General features: G+C 34.3%; 1 pseudogene; it reads left to right on the plus strand.

Annotated features, from left to right (window-relative positions):
* Positions 1 to 2,164: 2,164 nt before the first annotated feature.
* On the plus strand, positions 2,165 to 19,621 carry LOC120217046 (annotated as a pseudogene).
* Positions 19,622 to 22,152: the final 2,531 nt, after the last annotated feature.

A 22,152-nucleotide genomic window follows, 5' to 3' on the forward strand; every position in this document is an offset into this window, starting at 1 on the left:
AAGTTGGAAGATAAGGTTTCAAACGATTCACAAGAAGCTTAGTAGTTAATTTATATAGAACATTACATAAGTTAATTGGCCTGAATTGACTTATCAGCATGGTATTAGTGTAATACCCTAAAATTTAACTAGTGACTAAAATATAATTTTTGAAAGTTTAGTGGCTAAAGTAGAAAATTGGGAAAGTTTAAGGATCAATGTGATAATTTTCTCAAAAAAAATTTTATTCCATAAATGAATAGTTCATCCTTAATAATGGATTCCATATGAAATTTAGATTTTGGTCAATAGATTTTGTAAATATTTGAATAATCGGATTGAATCATAAAATTAGAAAAAATTAAAGGATGATTGAAAAAGGTTAGAAATATTACTTCTATATTTTAGAATGTTAAACTTTGACATGAATCCCTGGAATTTAGATGAAATTTCCATGTTAAACTGAAATTATTAATTATGGTGACTAGTTTGTAATTTTAAAAAATTAAAAGGGTAAATTAGGAAAGTATGAATAGTTTGTTCATTTTTTACTTTGAAAATGATAAAAGGAAGATGATATGGACAAGTGGCATGGTAATTAGGTAATTATCATTATTTTTAAAGGATAAAGTTGTAATTTTACATTAAAAGAATTTTATATTCAATTAAATAAATTTTTACAAGTATACAAAAGATATTTTATAGGATATATCTAGAAAACTTATTTCTTCCTCTATATATTCGTGAACTACAAAGAAGAAAGAAGGCAAGGTAAGTTTTCTTATTTTCTTCATTTTAATTATTTTCCTTTAATTTTTAGATTATGCTATGAAATAGAAAAATAATTTATATTAAATTCTCTATCAATTGGGGGTAATATTTCATTGTTTCCATGCTTGAATCATGGGTTTGATTGTTAGAGTGAATGATGAACAAGTTGAATGTTAATGATTTAAGGATAGATTGTTGTGTTGTTAATATTATAGAGTTATTCTAAGCTTGAATAATGATTAAAATCAATTGAAAATGTTTAAAAATGAATTTGGTAAAGGTTAGAGTTTATGTTCATTTGATAAGCTAATATAATTAATGAATAAGCTAAGAAATGCAAATGAGTAAAATCTGTTTAAATGGGAAATCAGAACAATAAATTTATAAATTCACCATAAATTCTAAAAGAATTATTAGAAGATGATTTTTATACTGTTGGATTTGTATATCAGTCTAGTTTTATTTAAAACAAATGGCTACTGATTTGGAAGTGTATACAAAATATATGAATTTTTAACCGATGAAATGTCAGAAATTTGAGCAACATAACAGATTCTGTAAGATGGATTAGAAAATTCTCCATAAATTGTACAAGTTGAATTAGAAGAATTAACTTATATGGTTAGATTCGTATTCCAGTCTAGTTTCTAATAGTACGAACAGAATAATTTTTAAGTGCATATAAGTGTTCACTTAATGACTCGAGTATCATATATTCTCATGATTTTGTATTGTGCTATAAAATGAAATTAAAGAAATAGTACAATAAATAGTACAATATACGAAACAATACAGTAAAAGAATTAGTACAAAAAAGGAATGATATAGGAAAAAAAATAATACAATGAGAGGATTAGTACAACAAAAAGAGCAAGTATAGGAAAAGAAACGGTACAAGTTTAGTTATTATATTTTACAGTAAAATTTTATAAACATAATATAAATTACACTGAATGGTTTATAGATAAGGAGTTATATTGGGTTGAATAGCAGTTTGCTACACATTATTTCTATTTGGAACTGGTCCAATGTAATTTTTCCGCTAGAATAAGTTGAACTTCAACATGTGTTCGCATGCAACTTAAATAAGGTTTTGTCAGTCTTCTTTGCTGCATGATGACCTGGGATCATTTTTTGTTTTTGAATTTTACTCGCCATAAGGTTAACTATTTCTCTTATTTTGTCTCCTTGTTTCCTACTAGTTATAGATAGCACATTATCATGGTGTTAGTTTTCTCATGTACTATTCTGACCCTCCTGTCTATGGAGATATAATTTCTTGCTTTTTATTTATGTACCATATATATTTGGGTGCGTGACCCTAATCTTTGCTATATTTCTCTATGCAGCTTTGCTTGTTGAAAATGGAAAGTTTCTTCTTTCTGCAAAACGGACCAGTAGAACTACTTGCACAGGGTATGTAATCTCTATGGATGCAGATAGCATATCGAGATCTAGCAGCAAATACATTGGAAAACTCAGGTAGGATTTCTGGTCCCTTCCTAGATAATGTTGCTCTGTTATTTTATCAGGCTTTGAATGCAAAATGTGCTAAACCACATATCGTATTATATTTTATATTATAAGTTAGGTACTTGACAATTTTGAGGAAGGAAACAATGTAATATTCTCCTGGAAATGCTCGTTAGTTTGTTTGTTGTCGACATTATTTGTGTCGTAACCGGTTTTCGTCCGGGCACGAATTTTTATACTTGGTGGGAAAAGTGATGTGAATAAATGATTTTCAAAATAATTTGGGAGTCGCCATCGGCCTTTTGGGTCAGGTAGGTCGATTACCTAAAAATTATCTTTTAAAAGAGTTTTTAAGAAAACATCAGTTAAAAGATGAATTGATCTGCGTTTTAACCAAAAATTCGTTCTTTTTAATAATAAAAAGGGATTCGTGGTCGGTTACGTTTAGGGAAGGATTAGCACCCCTACAACGCCCAAAATTGGTACTTTTTAATTATAAATTGCCTCTATTATTAAAAATTTAAAATTCAAAATATATTTAATTTATAATCCTATTATTTCAAATAATTTTAAGAAAATATATTAATATACATAAATAAGATATTTACTTATTTAGAAATATCAGAAAAGGGCTTCTAGGTGCCTTAAGACAGCTCTTTTTTTCGATATTAAAAATAAATAAATATCAAAATATGATTATTTTTCTTAAAAGTAATTTATAAAATTAAATTTATAAATAGGAAAATAGAATAAATAAATAAATATTATATATATTTATAAGACTATATATATTGACATAATTAAATAATAATAGTAATAGTAATGATAATTAAATATAGATGAACATAAATATATAAAAGTAACATATGATTAAACAATGTTTAAAATAAAATTAAAACATGGTATGAAAAAAATAAAAAGTAATAAAGCTTGTAAAATAAATGAAAATATTAAACTTAGGGACTAAATTATAATCTAATAAAATTAAATACCTAATTTGTAATTAATTATTTAAAATTACAGGGATTAAACATGCTATTTTGCCCATTTATTTATTTAGTGACTAAAATACAATTATATAAAATTCGAATATCAGATTAAAATAAATTAAAAATATATACTCAAGATTAAAATATTATTTATTAAAACTAAAGGACTAAATACGTATTTATCCTAAAATATATATAAACTGATGCAGTGACCAAAAAATAATAAAGTAAAATTCGAAGATAATATTAATATGCTCATAAATGTAATTTCAGTGACTAAAATGAATAATTACAAAACTCGGATGGCTGCGGAAAGGGTTTGACCATGCGCGAAATTACACAGGTACCCTCCCTAAAACGACGTCGTTTTGGGGAGGGATTTAATTACCCTTTTAACCGGCCTCTTTGGCCATTTGCTTTCATTTTTTCTTTTTTCCTCTCTCTCTATCAGAGAGATTTTTTTTCTCTCATTTCGCTTTTAAAACCTCCGCCCGGAGGGAGCCCAAGCACCGATCGGCCGCCCGTACTCCGACGCCAATGACCACCGCCGGCGGTGGTCGGCGACTAAATTTATACCTCAAAATGAAGATCTTTAAACCCTCAACCTAAATCCGACCTTATTTACCCCTAAAAGCCATTTGATAACTCTAGATCTACAATAAACCGAGGGTTTTACCTTCGGTTCTCTATGGTTCCCGGTGACGTTTGGGTTCTCCGAGGGTAAGTCTCTTTCTATCTTCTCTTTTTTATTTTGATTCGCTGTTGTGGGGTTTATTTTGTTGTTGTCTCTCTGGTTCTTGCTCTCTCCTCTATTTTTTTCTTTTGGGTTCTCTCTGCCTGCTGTTTCGTGGCTGTCTGTTGTTGTCTGTTATCTCCTGTTCTTCCTCCCCTTCTTTATTTTGCAGGCGAGTCGAGGCTTTTATAGCCTCGACGAAACACTCCTCGGACTGGTCACAGAAGGGTTTCTCGGTGAGTCACTATAGCTATGGTGGTGACTCACCATAGAGCTCGACGTGGGGTGATGACGAGGCGTTTCTGGAGGCTTCTTTGAGACGGCGGTGTCGTGGCTACAGTGGGGTGGAACACCTGATAGAGGCGTCGGCTGCTGCTGGAGACTATTGGAATCATCAGAGGCGGCTGAAAGCTGAACCGTTGGCTGGGGCGGCTGGGATTTTTAGAAAACCCTAAAAGGGTTAGGGTTTCTCAGTCTGGGCCACCAAGTTTGTAATTGGGCCTCGATTTTGGGCTTGTAATAATATATTTAATAATAATAATAATAATAATAATTTATAATAATAATAATAATAAAAACAAAAATAGAAAAAAATTAGTGTTTACAACTGCCCCTCTTTGCTTATTCTTGTGTTAACAAGAATAGAGCAAAAAAGGAAAAACAATAATTTTTTTCATTTTCTTCTTTTGAGTAAGACTGAAATGTTGAAAACATCATTCAAGAGGTCTTAAAAATATCATGCGCTGCAGGACTTACAGATGACCCTAAGGTTTTGAAAACATCAAAAAGCTCCTGAAGGCTTTTTGGAAACATCATGCACTGTAGGACTTACAGATGACCCGAAGGTTTGAAAACATCAAAAAGCTCCCGAAGGCTTTTTGGAAAAACATCCTGCACTGCAGGGCTTACGGATGACCCGAAGGCTTTGAAAACATCAAAAAGCTCCTGAAGGCTTTTTGGAAACATCATGAACTGTAGGACTTACAGATGACTCTAAGGCTTTGAAAACATCAAAAAGCTCCCGAAGGCTTTTTGGAAACATCATGCACTGTAGGACTTACAGATGACCCTAAGGCTTTGAAAACATCAAAAAGCTCCCGAAGGCTTTTTGGAAACATCATGTACTGTAGGACTTACAGATGACCCTAAGGCTTTAAAAACATCAAAAAGCTCCCGAAGGCTTTTTGGAAACATCATGCACTGCAGGACTTACAGATGACCCTAAGGCTTTAAAAACATCAAAAAGCTCCCGAAGGCTTTTTGGAAACATCATGCACTGCAGGACTTACAGATGACCCTAAGGCTTTGAAAACATCAAAAAGCTCCCGAAGGCTTTTTGGAAACATCATGCACTGTAGGACTTACAGATGACCCTAAGGCTTTAAAAACATCAAAAAGCTCCCGAAGGCTTTTTGGAAACATCATGCACTGCAGGACTTACAGATGACCCTAAGGCTTTAAAAACATCAAAAAGCTCCCGAAGGCTTTTTGGAAACATCATGCACTGCAGGACTTACAGATGTGGGAAATAGTTTACTAAGTAAAAAAACTAAGGAAATCGCTTTCTTACTTTTCAACAATTTCATTTTAGAAAAGATAAAATGAGAAACTATGGAAATCGTTTTCTCATTATTTTTCAAAATAACAACATCAAAAAGCTCCCGAAGGCTTTTTGGAAACATCATGCACTACAGGACTTACAGATGTGGGAAATAGTTTACTAAGTAAAAAAACTAAGGAAATCGTTTTCTTACTTTTCAACAATTTCATTTTTAGAAAAGATAAAATGAGAAACTATGGAAATCATTTTCTTATTATTTTTCAAAATAACATGTTGATTGGTAACATGCCCCAATCTCAAGATAATGCTCATTCTTGTGGATTGCGTCCATCTCTTCTTCAGATGTTTGCGTGATTCCTGTATTTTTGGTTTTGAATACCTTCTTCTTGTAAGGTATTTTTTACCATGAATCTTCTTGTTCTTCCGAAGATCTGTAAAACTTCATGTTTGAATGCACTAAAATGTATCAATGTAATGCATTGTCTATTGTGTAAATGATATTCTTATGAATGCATGAATGTTGATGCAATCTTCATTTGACTTCAAAGTGGTGAACTTGGTCTTCCTTCAGTTCATCATTTATTGCCAGGGTTACCTCTGGATATCAGTGTAGCAACTTATGCTATCAAGCTTGCATTTCTGCAGAATCATCTGATCAACTTGTATCGTGGTGCTGTCTTCTTTGCTTCATGAAAGTCTCAGAAGAAATGTTTCACTTGTGGAACTCTTGTCGTAGTCAAAATTATGACCCTGATGCCCCATTTTGTCTTGGATAAAACCAACTTTATTTGCTTGGACTTGTGTAGAAATCCCATAAAGCTTTCATCTTTGAAAAGAGAATCTATCATCTTTAAAAAGAGAATTTATCATCTTTGAAGAGTGTAGATGTAGATATGCCTGACTCAGCAGGGATTAATTAGGAGAGTAGAGTCTGTTCCAATTTAACTCTTGAAACATATCACAAGGAGGATTTATCTTAATTCCTTTCATGTCTCCACATATAATCAGATCTCGAATAAGGCAACTTGGACCAATATCATGTCGAGATGCTTAACAACAACATGTAGTTCAACCTTAGTTGACCCCATTAGTTTCTTGTTTAAAATTTCAACTTTCCTTGGAAAGAAATCTTCATTATATCTCACTTCTAATCTTGGGGTTGAAGAAGACAAACTTCATCTTGGATCAATAAATGGAAACCATATGATTGCAACATTGGTTCAGCACCATAATCACTGGTTCGTAAAACATTTGACTATACATTCATCTTTTCCTATGGTTTCTGCTCGGATTATTGGTCAAGGAAGTATTTGACAACACATTCATCCTTTTCTGTGGCTTCTGCCAAGATTTCTCAATCATTGAAGCTCTTTGCCTAATGTTCAAAGCTTTTGTATGATGTCACAAGACCATTTGAGAACAAAACTCAATGGGGATACAAGTGATATGTTGGTATGACCAAAAAGTTGGTCAAATTCACAAAATGTGCTGGTGTTGAATTGAATAGGAAATACCAACTGATCTTGATATCATCTATGGCAAAGGCAAATGTAATACTGATTATGTTTTCTTCTATAACTAGCATTGTAGGAATTAGAAACACACCCACTATAAGAGCCATGTATGAAAAGATATACGTAGAATTCTTGATGCTGGGGATGAAACGTACATGATTAACCAAATAGATGAAAACTCGGTTCAGTCTAGCTGGCAATGATAACCCCAGTAACATCGGGGAAGAGCAATATACATGAGCTTCTCTCTTCAATGTCATCAAGTAAACAAAACTGATGTGAAAAACAGCTTCGTAACCTCAACAGTATGGTTGAAACTAACTGACAGGAATCTTAAAGAAATATTTTCAATTATCACCGACACACAAAAGGCCAAATTCAGAGTTTGAAATCTCGAGGAACTAATCCTTGGATCGAATAGTCTAAAAGGGGACCATCTTTATTCATGTAACCGTGATGTAGCTTAACAAAGAACACGATGTCATATGAAACACGGTTAAGAAGATTGGGTATTTGAAAACCATACTTGCTGAGTAGATATTTGTTCAACAACAGGATTCTAATGCAACTACCTGATGAACGAAACAATTATGTATAGTCAGCTCGACTATCACTGTTTTATCATTTTTATTCTTCATATCTTTCTGTCCCATTGGAAATATTTGTTCAAGTCAATGATATTGACACAGGATGATATGGGCCTTCAGCATGCCCCAATAATTGCTGATACGAATGTTCAACATTCTTGATTCTGATTAAAATGGGCTTTCAGCATGCCCCAGCATTTTGCTGATACAGATGTTAAAAGTGTGCTCAACATTACTTCTTGTTGAGATGAGCCTTCAAAAATGCCCAGATATTCATACTGACGTAAGCCTTCAAAATGCCCCAATATTCTATATCTGTCTGAATTGGGCTTTTGAGATGCCTCAATATTCTGCTTCTGATTCACTCTCAATGTATGTTTGACTGGAATATCATGATCCTCATGAGGTCTAATTTTGACAATGCACTGTTGTAGGTACTTGTGGCTTTATTCATGCCCCAAATCTGTTTATCTTGAATACTCTCATTCTGGTGTCACTAAACAGTAGTATCGTCATGTAACTGGAGAAATTCTCTTCATGTTGTCACAAACTTAAGAAATACTCAATTATTCTGACAGAAACGCCTGAGATATGTGTCTTCTGAATGAGGTGACCATTTTCTATATCTGGAGGGATCTTAGTCAGACAGAGCAGTAAAAATAACTTGGTAATCTGTTCCAGGCTGACGCAGTGGCTTATCATCTTTCAGTGAAGGCCATCTCTGAAGTATACTTTTCCATAGGAGAGAAACCAATTTATGCAAACATAATCTGATGTACTGGCAAGACTACATATATAATGCTCTGAAAAAATCAACACCCATGTAACATGTTGATTCTGATAACAACTCATCTGATTATGAAGCGATCTTTCAAGATGATTTCACAGATATTGATAGTTCTTCTGATACCGAGAAAATCCTGAATTCTGATTCTGATGAGGAGAATAAACTGTTATACTTGACAAAAACAGGATATTCATAGGTTAAGGCTTCAATAGCCATGGAGAGATGTGGTCTAGATTCATCAATTACAGATTTGACAGATTTTATATGTGCTGCTCAAATGGCTAAGGCTGCTGACGCACTTCTTTCAGGAGAAGATAGGAAGCCATTATATAATGATCCCAATTACAAGAAAAGGCAAAACTCGAGCTATGATTTTTGGGAAAGGAATAAGCAGAAGAAGCTTGAAAAGAAGCTTCTTAATGAAGACGATCATGCAGTTCATCTTTTAATTCTAATGATTGGTTCTGGGGTTCCTACCGAACCAGATCAGATAACTCAAAGAACACTTCCAGAAGATGCTATTGGGCCTCCTTATTTCTACTATGAGCAAATTCATCTTTCAAATCCAATGATTGGTTTTTGGGGTTCATACCAAACCAGATCAGATAACTCAAAGAACACTTCTAGAAGAGGATATTGGGTCTCCTTATTTCTACTACGAGAACGTGGCACTTGCTCCAGTTAATGTTTGGACTGGGATATCACAATACTTATTTGATGTAGAGCCAAAATTTGTAGATTCGAAGCATTTTCATGATGCTACACTGAAAATAGGCTATATTCATAATCTGCCAATTGAGAACAGATTTTCTCTTATTCTGCTTCCTCCATGTGCTGATGTTTTTCCATTGACAAAGAAATGATGGCCTTCCTGGGATCTAAGAACAAAGTTGAACTGTTTACAAACATGTACAAGAAGTGCTAAATTGACAGAAAGGAGCTGTAAGGTTCTTGCAGCTTATGACGATGAGCCATCTTCGAGTGTCCAGAAGTATGTTCTTGATGAGTGCTGAAAATGGAATCTGGTATGTGTTGGAAGGAATAAAGTTACTCCAATTGAACCTGATGAGGTGGAAATGCTTCTAGATTTCCCTAAAAATCATACACGAGGAGCTGCTAGAGACACGTTCTCCGGTGATACCCATGTCATGTCTTTCTTTTTCTCTGGGATCAATGATGCAGAAGTTGCCTTTTACTGTCTTGGCATACTTTTGAAAATAGATGTGCAAGAACTGAATGATGATCGGTTGGAGCAATTGATGAGTAGATTTGTCGAATTCGACTTTGTTGTCGGTGGTATCCAGCGTAACAACCTTACTGGAAGAAATAAACATCATCAGGATGAACTAAAAGATTGGTGCATTTTCTTGCAATGATTGCTACAGTGACTGTCTCTTCTGCTGTTTCAATATATCCCACTCTTTTCAAATCATGGAACAGTTTAGTTAACAGTAAAACATGTCATTTTCAACTTTTGGAATCTTGTAACCAATGTTACCCTATATAAAAAGGCCTATAAGGGTATATTCTGTTCCAATGTCTTGTTATGTGCCATAAGTCCTCAAATTCAAATTCAGCAATCTTCTGAAGGACATAATGGATATCATATTGACAAAGAAAATGATCGGCATAGAAGAAGTAGCAATGATGTATCAAGACTTGAGCCAGCATCACGGTATAACCAGAGTGCAGGTAGTGACTTGTTCATAGCTCTATGATGTAATCTTCTAGAGAACATGAATTAATGGTTGGGGAAAATAATCTTTCTGGTGATTCTTATCATCCTCAGCATGGGATAAACGATAATCTTTCTTGATGAGCTACTAATAATGTCATAGGAGAGTGTCATAAGTTTAATTATCCATACTTTCTGGCTTCTTGGACCACTTGCCTTCAAAAATGTGAAGTGTTTCATCATTCTAGCCTCATTCATTCTTTTTCTTCAACAGAGGTAGAATAAGCAACAATTTGCTTCAAGGACCTTCTCCATTTGAGACTGTCGTGTTTGAAAATGTTTTTTCTCATTTCTTTATTGAAGAATGAAAGAATTTTGCAAAGTATTACCCCTTTCAGGTTCACAATATAATCAAATTATAAACAATGAGTTTAATGAATATCAAATAAATCAACTACACTTTTAAATCATTCAAAAATCATAGTCCTATGGCAAGTGTCAAAACTATTGACTGATTTAAGGTGTAGGTGGATTCTGGTAAAGTAGGTTCTTTCAAGTTGGTTCAGTATGTCGCTTCGGCTTCCACTAACTTGAAGAAATGGTTGTTATGTTCATCTTGTAGAGATGCTTCTCGATTCCAGAATCTCAGGAACGTCTTTTGAGATGTGCGATGCTTCATTTATGATCATCTCTTATGTCGTTTGTTGCACCATTCAATATTCGAGCCGCCTTTACAGGTTTTCAACACGAATCCTCCTTTGGTTTCAAGATATTATTTAAAAATTTATATCTTGAACCCCCTTTTATCATTTTTTTTATTATATCATGCTTTAAAGATTTTAAAAACCAATTTTTGCAAATAAAAATCAATCTTGAGAGGCGGAATGAATTCTAAAGATAATCTCTTTTACTTAGAAATCCATGTATGATTAAAATGGACTTTTCAGGTACGTAACGTAGGTCATGGCTTATAGTTATGAAAGAAAGGGATAAAAAGGCCCAAATAAGTGTTTAAAGGTAATCAAACCAATGATCAATTCATTATGATGCCTTCACTTTGCCTTGCTTAACTTGGATCTGCTTTGTTGGGGATTTTTCCATCATCTGGTTCCCTCTAGACTGCAAAATTTTGGATTCGTTTCCATTTTCTCATATCTCCAACATTTCTTTCTCTTATTGTTTGTACTTGATCAACCTTGTAACTTGAGGCTCAATAAGTCACTCCTCTTGATTCAATTTTCCTTTTTTTTCTTTTTCTTTTTTCTTTCTTCTTTCTTTGCTGGATGAGTATAATACTTTAATTTCTTTGAGCACCTCCTTTTCCTTTTGCATTTTGGAGATTTTCCATTATTCTTGATTGGATTGATCTTCAAGCACTCTGTATTTGACATACCTTGTAGTTCAAAACTTTCATGACTTCATGGAAACTTGTCTTCGTAATAAAAATGTATTGAAAATCTTTATTCTTGTGAGCCAATATCCTTTACCTTGCCCCCCAATGTAGAGGGTGATCCTTGGTTAGGGTTGAATTAGAAGAAAAATTATTCAGGCTCAAATGGGGACAACAAAGGATATATATATATATATATTAAAGGATAAATGAAACAATGCCGTTCATCATCTCATACACAGAAACCTTTGTAAAAAGAAGTATCCACAGGGGGATGAATATTCAAGATTAACTTTATTTACATGAAAAAATGTAATTAATGCATGATATATTTATTTTAATCAATCACTTTCCCCTTCTTCTTTGAGTATGCCCTAATCACTCGAAATTATCATCAATGAGTTGGTCCATGATGCCTCATCTCGTCTCTTCTTGCAGTAAAATTCATGGATAATTGAAAGTTTGGTTCTTCTGAGGTCTTTTGGTTTATGATGGTTTTGTGTTTGGAAGGATAAATGTGTGACTTTTAAAGTCATGTATATGGTGGAAGGGATAATATCATAAACCAACCAACTCTATCCGAGAAGGTAAACATCTAGAGTTGATGTCTCAAAAACAAGTAGAGACATTTCTTCAGAATCTCAGATAAATGTAGTGTTAGGATTTAGTTTTGGTAAGGGTCGAGTAATTGGCATTGGATGAGATATTGAAGATATAATTTTACCACTTGCCAATAGATCTATAACTCTTGAAAAATTAAAAGAATATTTAATCTACTTGATACTTAATAATCTCAAGGTTAAAACTTGATTCCTTGTTCATAACCATAAAAGCAAAACATATTTATTTATTGCACAAAAGGTGGAGGAAGGAAAAAAAAAAGTTCAAACAAGATGCTGAAAACAGAAAGTACTACAGTGGTAGATAACACTTCCACTTATTTATTTTATTATGCCTCATTACTCCTATAATGGTATGTAATAGGATCAGGGTTCTTTTCTTCATTTGCCCCCCATTTCTTGATCATTTCTTGTGTCAAAACCCCTTTGTCAACAAGCATCTCAATTTCTTTTAACAGTGGCCTATAATTGCCTGTAGAATGCCCCTTTACCCCCAATTGGAAATTACAAACACTATATTGATCATAGCTATGAGCAGAAGGGTTTGATGTCACTTTAGTTGGTCTTGGTGTGATGTATTGACCTTTAACCAAATGAGGATACAAGTCTGAAATGGAAGTTTGGAATACTTCCAAAGTTTTTCTTGATCTCATGACTTTCTTTGGTCGATCCGAACAGTTACTTGCTCTTTTTCTTTTGCAAATGCGAGGACTTTGGATGTGATACTCATTCACATTACCAACTTTAGCTCTCTGATCAATCGAGCTATTGGATGTGACTTTTGAGTTTCCTTCACTGATTACATTCTCAATTAAATCTCCACTTGTCATAAGATTCTTGAATTCCTTCGTCGGATTTGCCTGCATTAACTCGCAGAAAGGAGCAGGAATGGAATCCCGAAACATATGTGATATCTCTTCTTCTAACATGGGAGGTTGAACTTGTTCTGCCATTCCTCTCCATCTTAAGGCATATTCTTGAAATCTTTCATTGGTTTTATTCTTTACTCTTCGAAGATCCATACGTGTTGGAGCTAAGCCTTTAACATACCGATATTGTCCCAAAAATGCTTCAGCTAGATCTACCCATCTCTTGATCTGTTCTTGGGTCAACTGATTGTACCAGACTACTGCTGGGCCAATAAGGCTATCATGGAAAGAGTGAATTAACATATCATCAGAACTTAAATATCCTTCCATTTTTCTGCAAAACATTCTCAAATGGATTAAGGGACAACTGGTGCCATCATATTTCTCAAAATCAGGCATTTTGAATTCATAGGGAATAATCAAATATGGAACCAAACTGAGTTCTCTTGCTTCTAGTTCTTTGTGGGAATTACCAACACATTTCATATTTTTGATTGCTTCATCCATCTTCTTAAATCTTTCCTCATATTGTGAATAATGAACAAGGCTATTCTTTGGGTTCAATTGGGATGCCCCAGGGTATGCTATATTTCTTGACCCTTTAATCTGATAGCACGATTTCTCTTTAGCAATTATCTTTTCTTTATCAGATGTCATTCCCTGAATAATTTGATTTGATCCATCTGGTACTGAATCTGATGTTTTTTTCCTTATATCCTGAGGTAACCCTGTCAATTGTTCTGGCCACTGATCTTGTAATCCCTCATAAGATTGCTCCATTGTTGTCATGATGATGGTAAAGTAAAATGAATGAATGACCTTGGTTTTACTGTTACAAAACCTTTCATTAATTACTTACATGTTTTTATATTTAATGTATATAACAGTACTTTAAAAAATGTAATGTAAATGCGAAAATGCATAAATGCAAAAATAAGAATGCAAACTGTGTAATGCAAAGATGTAAAAAGTAGGAATACAAAATGGAAATGCACAGATACAAAATATAAATGCATGTATGAAAAGGTGTTACTCAAGAGTGATCATCTTAGAACAGATTTCATTGAACACAAAAGTTTCGGTACATCAAACAAAACTTTTACATGTAGGGAATAGCTTTCACTCCTAATTTCTCTATTTCACTTAAAAGCCAAACTAACTTCTACTCATACTCAGGTGTGGAGTTATCCATCTGCTTTAATTCTCTTGTGAAGCCAGCTAAGTCACCAGTTTATGAACCACATTGTTTGCTTGAGCAGCAGCTTCATTCATGACATTGTCTTTTTCCTTTATCCTTTGTGTCAATTCTCGAAGTTGTAAACAATGTTGTTCATTTTTTCTTGTGAGAGAATCTTTGTGTTCAAAAAGTCCTCGTACAAGATCTCCATAATCATCTAAACATTTCTTCAATGTCTTGTTCTTGGCCTGTGTGGCTTTCAATTCAGTATCGATATCATGCTGATGAATCTGATATGATGCTTCCATGTTGGTCATTGCACTATTTAACCTTTGATTTTCGACTTGACATCTTTTCAATTCATTAACAGACGTATTGCATCTTTCTTCTGCAACTCGTGAATTATGATAAAACTTCTTGGCTCGTCCTTTATGTATGTTACAGTTCTTCTTTAGTTTGGTGACCCCTGTTATCCACTCTTCTGGGGTGTTCCCTATACTAGCATTTTGAAAGGCTTGACTGACCTTCTGGAAATATTCATGTATGGTTTCCATTTTGGTGCTCAATTTATCGTTTTCAATCTTCAAATGACGTATTTGAGCTTCAAATCTCAGCAAATCTTCTTCTTTCTGGGCGCCCCTTCTAATATTCTTACCTTTGAAGACTTTTGGTATTAATCTAACAGGACCCTCGGTTACCAAACTAGGTCGATCATTTACCATAAATTCTAAGGTTTCATGATCCAAAAGACTTTGGACTCGACGTTTGAAGGCAAGACAATTCTCAATGGTATGTCCTTGAGCTCCGGCATGATATTCACAATGAACGTTGATGTCATACCAATTTGGAATCGGAGGTTGGAACGGTTTTATATAATATGGATCCACTTCTCGTGCTTCAAGTAGCTTCTCATATAACTCTTTATATGATATGGGGATAGCATCAAAATGAGAACCACCTTTTGTTTTGGATTGAACCTGAGTTTTAGACGTCGGGAGCAGACCAAACTTTGATGATTTCTGATTACATGATTTCTTCTCATCTCTGGGAGCTTTTACAGTAGTCAACATTTCTTTAATATCTCCATACGATTTGTGAATACAAATGATGATTGTCTGTAACTTCTCCAATTGGTTAGGATCAGAAGTCCCTTGCATATCTGAAATTGCAGGATTATCTTCATTAAGCTTTCTCGCTTTCTGTGCAGGAATCTATTCTCTTTTGGCCAAAACAGATATTCTATCCATCATCTTGGACATCTGCTCTCTTATTTCTCGTATCTCCTTTTGCTCCTTAATGGACACATGATCTCTAGGTGCATAGCTCTTCTCTATCTTCAGAGTTCCCTCAGGATGTCTTTTCTTGGCCGCATCATATTTTGTTTGATCATAAAACTTTTTGTCCATTTATGACTTCTTTCTAATTTGATGAACAGTCTTTTCAGTTAACACCTTTTGGTCATGATCATGCAATGCAAACAAAAGAAAATAATTTAAACAAATTAGAGCAAAAATAACATACATGGGAAAATAAGAAAAAAATAAAATGGTTAATACCAACTAATTGAAAGAAAAAATTTATTTATCATGGTATATAATAAATCCTAACCTCATGCTTTCTAGTTTCCATGCTTTGTTTGGAAAAATTAACCTAACCGCATGATTTCTAGTTCGCATGCATTTATTCAGGAAAAAGAAAAGGAAATAAAATAAATTAAAAGCTAGAGCTTATTTCTCCTTTGTGTATACCTACTGACAAAATTTTGGCATGGTTTCAGATCGGGAGAGTTTCTAGGGTTTATTATATGCAGGTTTTCAGTTCTAGGAGTAAAAGTACTCGAACTGTTCTTGTTGATTCCCCCTTGGGCTGTCAAACCCTCAATCCTAGTCCATTACAGACTTAAGCGGATCGAGTTCAATTCGAGGGGATACATTTCTCTATGACTAACACGGAGAATAAATTCTCACGAAGACATAGAGCATATGAACCCCGAAAGTTACTTGCTAGGTCTGACACGGAGAATAAATTCTCACGAAGACGTCGCTTTCACTCCCACTTAAAAGGGACAAACTCAATTATAGAGCTTTATGTTATGCAATGCAAGTGTTGTGTGTGAGGATAAATGTTCAAACCTCTGACAGAAAAATAAATAATGAAATAAAATACTTGCAAATAAAATGAAATATTAATAAGAAAATATATAAATACTATGAAAATAATAAGTATATAAAAAATTTGAAAAGAAAGAATTATAAATTAAATATATGAATTTTTAATTTATAATTAATAGAGACAATTTATAATTGATTTTAAAAGTTTGAACATTATCCCCAGCGGAGTCGCCAAGCTGTCGTAACCGATTTTCGTCCGGGCACGAATTTTTATACTTGGCGGGAAAAGTGATATGAATAAATGATTTTCAAAATAATTTGGGAGTCGCCATCGGCCTTTTGGGTCAGGTAGGTCGATTACCTAAAAATTATCTTTTAAAAGAGTTTTTAAGAAAACATCAGTTAAAAGATGAATTGATCTGCGTTTTAACCAAAAATTCGTTCTTTTTTATAATAAAAAGGGATTCGTGGTCGGTTACGTTTAGGGAAGGATTAGCACCCCTACAACGCCCAAAATTGGTACTTTTTAATTATAAATTGCCTCTATTATTAGAAATTTAAAATTCAAAATATATTTAATTTATAATCATATTATTTCAAATAATTTTAAGAAAATATATTAATATACATAAATAAGATATTTACTTATTTAGAAATATCAGAAAAGAGCTTCTAGGTGCCTTAAGACAGCTCTTTTTTTCGATATTAAAAATAAATAAATATCAAAATATGATTATTTTTCTTAAAAGTAATTTATAAAATTAAATTTATAAATAGGAAAATAGAATAAATAAATAAATATTATATATATTTATAAGACTATATATATTGACATAATTAAATAATAATAGTAATAGTAATGATAATTAAATATAGATGAACATAAATATATAAAAGTAACATATGATTAAACAATGTTTAAAATAAAATTAAAACATGGTATGAAAAAAATAAAAAGTAATAAAGCTTGTAAAATAAATGAAAATATTAAACTTAGGGACTAAATTATAATCTAATAAAATTAAATACCTAATTTGTAATTAATTATTTAAAATTACAGGGATTAAACATGCTATTTTGCCCATTTATTTATTTAGTGAATAAAATACAATTATATAAAATTCGAATATCAGATTAAAATAAATTAAAAATATATACTCAGGATTAAAATATTATTTATTAAAACTAAAGGACTAAATACGTATTTATCCTAAAATATATATAAACTGATGCAGTGACCAAAAAATAATAAAGTAAAATTCGAAGATAATATTAATATGCTCATAAATGTAATTTCAGTGACTAAAATGAATAATTACAAAACTCGGATGGCTGCGGAAAGGGTTTGACCATGCGCGAAATTACACAGGTACCCTCCCTAAAACGGCGTCGTTTTGGGGAGGGATTTAATTACCCTTTTAACCGGCCTCTTTGGCCATTTGCTTTCATTTTTTCTTTTTTCCTCTCTCTCTATCAGAGAGAAAATTTTTTTTTCTCTCATTTCGCTTTTAAAACCTCCGCCCGGAGGGAGCCCAAGCACCGATCGGCCGCCGTACTCGACGCCAATGACCACGCCGGCGGTGGTCGGCGACTAAATTTATACCTCAAAATGAAGATCTTTAAACCCTCAACCTAAATCCGACCTTATTTACCCATAAAAGCCATTTGATAACTCTAGATCTACAATAAACCGAGGGTTTTACCTTCGGTTCTCTATGGTTCCCAGTGACGTTTGGGTTCTCCGAGGGTAAGTCTCTTTCTATCTTCTCTTTTTTATTTTGATTAGCTGTTGTGGGGTTTATTTTGTTGTTGTCTCTCTGGTTCTTGCTCTCTCCTCTATTTTTTTCTTTTGGGTTCTCTCTGTTTGCTGTTTCGTGGCTGTCTGTTGTTGTCTGTTATCTCCTGTTCTTCCTCCCCTTCTTTATTTTGCAGGTGAGTCGAGGCTTTTATAGCCTCGACGAAACACTCCTCGGACTGGTCACAGAAGGGTTTCTCGGTGAGTCACCATAGCTATGGTGGTGACTCACCATAGAGCTCGACGTGGGGTGATGACGAGGCGTTTCTGGAGGCTTCTTTGAGACGGCGGTGTCGTGGCTACAGCGGGGTGGAACACCTGGTAGAGGCGTCGGCTGCTGCCGGAGACTATTGGAATCATCAGAGGCGGCTGAAAGCTGAACCGTTGGCTGGGGCGGCTGGGATTTTCAGAAAACCCTAAAAGGGTTAGGGTTTCTCGATCTGGGCCACCAAGTTTGTAATTGGGCCTCGATTTTGGGCTTGTAATAATATATTTAATAATATTATTATTATTATTATAATAATTTTAATAATAATAAAAAAACAAAAATAGAAAAAAATTAGTGTTTACAATTTGTTAGGTTGTAAATGTGTCTGTGAGGATTGTATTTTGATCATTTGATGCATAGATGTTAGTGTGAAGTATGCACCGTTGAATTCATTTTTCTAATCTTAGTTTTAACGTATTCGTTAATTTTGCAAATAAGAACACCCTAAAGTTTGTTTTTCATCTTCAGGTCGAATTTTCTTGATACCAAATTCATAATTTATGACACGCAACCTCCATACAACAACACTCAGCTTTCACCACCTGGTCGAAGCCGGAGATTCTATTCAATAAGTCTCTCCGAAGGTCCCCACTGGTAGCTACAACATTGCCCAGGTCTAATATGAGCTGAATGTGCTATGCATTGCAGTATGTACTCAATTCCTGCCTCAGCCATTGAGGCAGGTGGCATTGTCCCCGGCCAGCCTGAGCTTCTGCCCCGATCCCTTGAAGACTCATTTCGAAGCATCTCTTTCTCGAAGGCTATTGACAACTCATCTGAGTTTAGTAGTGCCAGGTTCTCGGACATTGTTGGGTCCAGTGATGAAGAGGATGAAGGATAGGATAGACCACTGGTTCTCAAGAACAAACAACCAAGACGACATGAGCAGTTACAGTGCTGGTGCCTGAACTTTAGAGGACGTGTAACAGTTGCATCAGTCAAGAATTTTCTGCTGATTGCCGCAAACCAACCAGCAGCAGGGACACCAACACCATCACAGCCAGCACAGTCGGACCACGATAAGATAATTCTCCAGTTTGGTAAAGATGGGAAGGAAATGTTACCATGGATTACAGATATCCACTGTCTGCTTTCCAGGCGTTTGCAATCTGCTTGAGCAGCTTCGACACCAAATTGGCATGTGAATAAACGAAAGAGCGACACAGACAACACTTAGCTGGGTATTGGGTCTCTTTGCTTTCTAGGATGGGGTGATTGCATGCAGTCTTATGTACAATTGTGAGCAGGAACCAAACATTTGTTCACCTTTTTCATTTTAATCTTCTTTCAGACAGAGTGATGTATCCTGTTGTTTAATGATTTAATCTTCGAAAATTACCTGAAAACAATAGATGAGAAAGTTTAAAGTTATTTACTTTTCGTTAAAATTTTATTACTACTTTGGCAAACAAAGTTTATTATTTTTGTAAGTATACAAAATTTCGAAAATGTCAATATAATGCATCTAATGATTTGGCCTTCCAACTAAAAAGCAAGTGATAATAGGTGAAAGGATCCACCTTCGGTATAAGACCACGTGAGTGATAATACTTTTTTTTTTGGTTACAAGAATGTCGCATACAATCAGCGGTTTAAATCGTTATTAATACTATCTTTATACTTTCAAAAGTGCTAAGGACTTCGCTTGGCATTTGGTGCAAAATCATTATGCCTGAAGACAGGTTCCTTCTCAGGTGGGCAAGTCGGTCAGCAAGGTCATTAGTTAATATGGTTGATCCTAACGCTCCAGTTTAGCTCCAGAAGTCAGTATATGCGGCTGGTAAGGGATGTTTCGAACAATAGAACTTGAAAGTTAAGGCTATGAACTGTTGTACTATTATCTGTCTCAACAATAACGTTCCTCCACCCCCGGTTCCAAGCTATAGAAAGGCCATCTAAGATCGGCAACAATTCTGCTTGATAAGCTGAGCATCGCCCGATGTTGTGATGGAACCCTACAAGCTAGGTACCACTGCTATCTCAGATAACTCCTCCTGACACCGTCATTGTTGACTTTTTCATCGCCCCGTCAATATTCAGCTTTACGACTCCATTCCCGGGTGGTTGCCACTACTTCTTCCGATTATTGGCACCTGTTGCGGAAGACGGCTATCGAATAGAACAAAATCACAACTGATAATTTGAGAAAATAAAATATGAAGATAAAAGAGACACAAAATTTACGTGGAAAACCCCTAAATAATATAGGATAAAAACTACGGGCAACGGTAGAAGAATTTCACTATGAGAAAATAGGAATTACAACTTCTCTTGATCTACCAAGGAGAAAACAATGATAATTCTCTCTTGATAAAAAGGAGAAAACAACTCTCAAGAAACTCTCTAAATTCTCTATAGTATTGGAAGAAAGCTAGAATGCTTTGGGATTTTCACATAAATTTTGTGTCTCTTTTATCTTTATATTTTATTTTCTCAAATTATCAGTTACGATTTTGCTCTATTCGATAGTCGTCTTCCGAAACAATTGGTATCCGAGCCATATTAGAGTGTATAATATCTGCTTATTGTCTTTGTGGTTGCCACCAAAAGGTGGATCCTCCAAAATAAGAAAGTAAGAAGTTATTACCCATTCTTTGAAGGTTCCAGAGAACTATTCACGATAGTGAAATAGTGGGAGCTATCCGTAAAAGAAGCTATGCAACGAAATTTGATATTGAAAAATTCAATGGAGAAATTTCTCATTGTGGAAATTGAAGATGAAGGCCATCCTGAGGAAAGACGGTTGTCTTGTAGCTATCAGTGAAAGGCCGGCAGATTTCACATATGACAACAAATGGAACGAGATGGACGGAATGCTATGGCAAACTTTCATCTAGCATTAGCAGATGAAGTATTATCAAGCATCGAGGAGAAGAAGACACTAAGGAGATATGGGATCATCTCACCAAATTGTACGAGGCCACATCATTGCACAATAAAATTTTCCTTAAGAGGAAATTGTATACTCTCTGGATGTCAGAATCTACTTCAATGACGGAGCACTTAAACACACTGAACACGTTATTTTCTCATCTTACATCCTTAAGATGTACAATAGGAGAATAAGAACGTGCTGAACTTCTACTTCAAAGTCTACCTGATTCGTATGATCAACTCATCATCAACTTGACAAACAGTAATGTCACCAGTCTAGTCTTCGATGGCGTTGCAGCTGCTGTTCTACAAGAATAAAATCGGCACAAGAACAAAGAAGACAGACAAGTAAATCTGCAACAAGCAGAAGTGTTGACAACGATGAGAAGGAGGTCAATAGAACGTGGCCAAAGCAGCAGTCACAAACAAGGTAGACCAAAGTCGAGGAGCAAGAAGAATTTAAAGTGCTACAACTGTGGAAAGAAGGGTTACTTGAAGAATGATTGTTGGAGTCTAAATAAAAACTCCAATCCACAAGGTAATACCACAAACACTTGTGCTTATTTCAAGAGGATAATTTGAGAAAATAAAAATGAAGATAAATAAGACACAAAATTTACGTGAAAACGCCCTAAATAATATAGGGTAAAAACCACGGGCAACGGTAGAAGAATTTCACTATAAGAAAATAGGAATTACAACTTCTCTCAATCTACCAAGGAGAAAACAATGATAATTCTCTCTTGATAAAAAAGAGAAAACAACTCTCAAGAAACTCTCTAAATTCTCTCTAGTATTGAAAGAAAGCTAGAATGCTTTGGGATGATTTTGAAGCTAAATGAGCTAGGGTATTTATAGTTGAAGCTTAAGGATTATCTTGTAAATACCCTAAAGTACAATGACTAAAATGTATAATTTTGCCATGTCACTTTTCAACCATTATTAGTGCCAACTATGAATCATTATTGTTGCCAACTTA

This window comes from Hibiscus syriacus, unplaced genomic scaffold (genome assembly GCF_006381635.1).
Source record: "Hibiscus syriacus cultivar Baekdansim isolate YM2019G1 unplaced genomic scaffold, ASM638163v2 tig00110177_pilon, whole genome shotgun sequence".
In the NCBI taxonomy this organism is placed as follows: Eukaryota; Viridiplantae; Streptophyta; class Magnoliopsida; order Malvales; family Malvaceae; genus Hibiscus; species Hibiscus syriacus.